We start from the raw sequence: 2,970 nt of genomic DNA, 5'->3' as shown, positions 1-2,970 counted from the left end.
AAGAAAAACGACAGGACTGACCTTAAAAACTGGAGACCGATCACCCTTTTAAACTTTGACTATAAACTTTTTACTAAGATTTTAACACTCAGAATGTCTTCTGTTTTAGGGGAGGTGATCCACCCGGATCAAGCCTGTGCCATTCCGGGAAGGAAGATCACGGACAGCCTAGTACTGATCAGAGATGCCATCTGTTATGCGAGAGACAGAAACATGCGGCTATAGTCCTAAATTTAGACTTTGAGAAAGCTTTTGATCGGGTCTCGCACCAGTACCCTCTTCAAGGTACTGCAAAAAATGGGGTTCCCTGAAAGGTTTCTAGCTTGGGTGGGATTGCTGTATGGGGACATCACCAGCAGAATTCTTGTAAATGGGCATTTGTCAAGAGCAGTGGGAGTACACTGCGGCGTCCGTCAGGGATGTCCATTATCTCCCCTCCTGTTTGTGGCCTGCATAGAACCACTGGCACAGGTCTTGAGAAGGGACCAACGGATCAGTGGGGTGGGTATCCCGGGAGTGGGGGATGACCGCCAAGTGCGTTTTTTACATGGACGACGTTAACATTTTATGCACTGACCTTTTATCTGTCGACAGGACTCTGGACAGGACTGACTGGTACGGACGAGCCTCTGGGGCGAGACTGAACAGAGACAAGACGGAGGCCCAATTTTTCGGACCGTGGGCAGACTCAGACTTGACAGGACTACCACTGACAGTTAGAATGACGGACATTAGGGTTCTAGGGGTTAAATTTGACAGGGAGGGAGGTGGTAGTGGTAATTGGACTGGGATGTTAGGGACAGTTAGACAGAGACTAGGGTTTTGGGGACTGAGACAGCTGACTTTGGAGGGAAAGGTTTTAATCATCAAGGCGGTGATTTTACCTGTCCTTTTATTGATCAGTTCTGTTTTTATCCCCCCAAGATCAACTCTTTTAGCTCTGGACCGGATGCTCTTTTATTTTCTGTGGGGAAGCAAGTGGGAGAGGCTGAGGAGGAGGTGGTAAAGAGGCCCAGGTTCAAGGGGGGAAAGGCTTGCCTGACCTCTACTTGTTCCTGGGCAGCCGCTATACAGCGTTACATCTTACTCTTGCCACCTCCCCGGTCAACAACAAGACCCAGGCCCTCGCACGGTTCTGGCTGGGGTCTTACCTCAGGTCTCTGAGGCTGATCCCAGTCGACCTGCGAGCCCCAGTCTCTTTCCTGCTCCCCACACACTATATACAGCTCCAAAAGTTTTTAAGACATTTTAAACTGGAAAAAGAGCCTGTCACAGTTTTAACTAAACACCGCTCTCTTCTCTCTCTTGTGCAGGAACGGGAACCGGTGTGTCCAGTGCGCGGGCTTGCTATAGGCGAGCCCTCAACGGTTTGGCGCAACGTGGACCATCCTGCTCTGCTGAATTGGCACCGTGACCTGTCCTGGATGGTCGCCCACGAGATCCTCCCGGTCAGGGCCGTTATGCACTCCCGGGGCATGGCGAGGACATCCGCGTGCCCCCGACCAGGCTGCGGCCAAGAAGAGTCGGTGAGGCACTTGCTCTGGGAGTGCAGAGCCGCACGGGACCTGTGGAAGGAAGCAGGCCCCCTGATCTCCCCACGCCTGCCAGCAGGGGAGGACCTAACGCCCCAGCTCGTGCTGTATGGGGTGGGCCGAAGGCCTATTACAACAAAGGCCTTCACACAACTCTGGCCCACCCTCACGTGTCTGAAGGATGCACTGTGGTCCTCCCGCAACCTGCTGGTGGGGAAACAGGTAGAGACCACCCCCAGGCAGTGGCTTTGGTAGCCACGGAAGCCCTGGGGTGGTGCGAACGACAGGGCCCTCGACCCCAGGCGAAGGGTCCCCCACAACATCTAAGGTCCCGGCGGCCACGGCCTGACAGCGCTGCGGTGCCTAGGGCGATGCGCCTAGGGGAGGAGTCTCCTCTGGGCCCCGACGGACGGGTACGAAGTCGATTCAGGAAGAGCAGGAGGAGGCTTTTTTGATAAGGACTCACCCCGTTTTTGTACAAAGGACCGAAGACAGCTTTTTAACAAAGTGACTTTTTGACAGGCTTTTTATGTCTTAAAAATGTTTTACTTTGTTAAATCATCTATACACATTTTAAATGGCTTTTACTAATCGGCTTTTACTAGAATGGGTACTTTTATGTAGGATTGTTTTATTGTTTTAAATAAACAACATGTACCTTTTAAAATGTAATTGTAAATGTAATGCTGGTTTTAATGCACTTTATGCCGTTTTTATGTGTGTAAATGAATTTCGTCACCTTCCTTCAAAGGCATTGCGACAATACTCGGCCTTTTGGCTAAGATCAATGTATCTGTTCTTATCAGTTTAATATCTGATATCGTCCCCTATCTGGGGACCATATATTAAATTGATTTTGGAATAGGGAGATGGAATAGGGCTTGCTCCGTCCACTCCACGCATCGACCTGGTATTGCAGTACCTCCAGGAACGGTGCACCCCCTGTCGTTGTAAAAAAAAAAGTAGGACAATTCAATTGACTGGTTTAGTGTTCTTTTATTAGGTTCATGATGAAATTACGTTTGAGGTAGTTCATCTCAATGTCGATGATGACTTGCTAGTGGTGGTCAAGTCAGTCGCCTATTCTAATGACTAAAGTCATGTACTGGTAACGTTATTTGATGTATTTGCCTGAAGTCATTATTCATAGGCCTGCTATTTTCACAAAATTCAAATATATGCCATTGAAATGAAAGCATGGTTTGTTCATCTTCCTGTGTTACAAAGTAACTATGGCTATTTATCCCAATGATTCTATTTCTATGATTTCTCACTGCACTTTTTCGAGTGTCAAACTTCATATAGTGTACCAATACTTATTCCTTCGCTGGAGGCATATGTACATATCATATATACAATACAGTAACTGTCTTACAGCCTAGCCTCAATATGCCCGGTCTTGGAAACTAAGCAAGGTCATGCCTGGTTAGTCCTTGGA

The 2,970-nt window shown here is 48.4% G+C and overlaps 1 non-coding gene across 1 annotated transcript; it reads left to right on the top strand.

The window, feature by feature from the left end:
* Positions 1-2,294: 2,294 nt before the first annotated feature.
* LOC121532365 lies at positions 2,295-2,476 on the top strand. Its single transcript, XR_006660659.1, has one exon. It is a non-coding gene; the product is annotated as a U2 spliceosomal RNA (small nuclear RNA).
* Positions 2,477-2,970: the final 494 nt, after the last annotated feature.

The sequence above is a fragment of the Coregonus clupeaformis genome, unplaced genomic scaffold, assembly GCF_020615455.1.
Source record: "Coregonus clupeaformis isolate EN_2021a unplaced genomic scaffold, ASM2061545v1 scaf3300, whole genome shotgun sequence".
In the NCBI taxonomy this organism is placed as follows: Eukaryota; Metazoa; Chordata; class Actinopteri; order Salmoniformes; family Salmonidae; genus Coregonus; species Coregonus clupeaformis.
The sequence above is the reverse complement of the archived record's forward strand: the minus strand, read 5'-3'. Positions and strand labels throughout refer to the sequence as shown.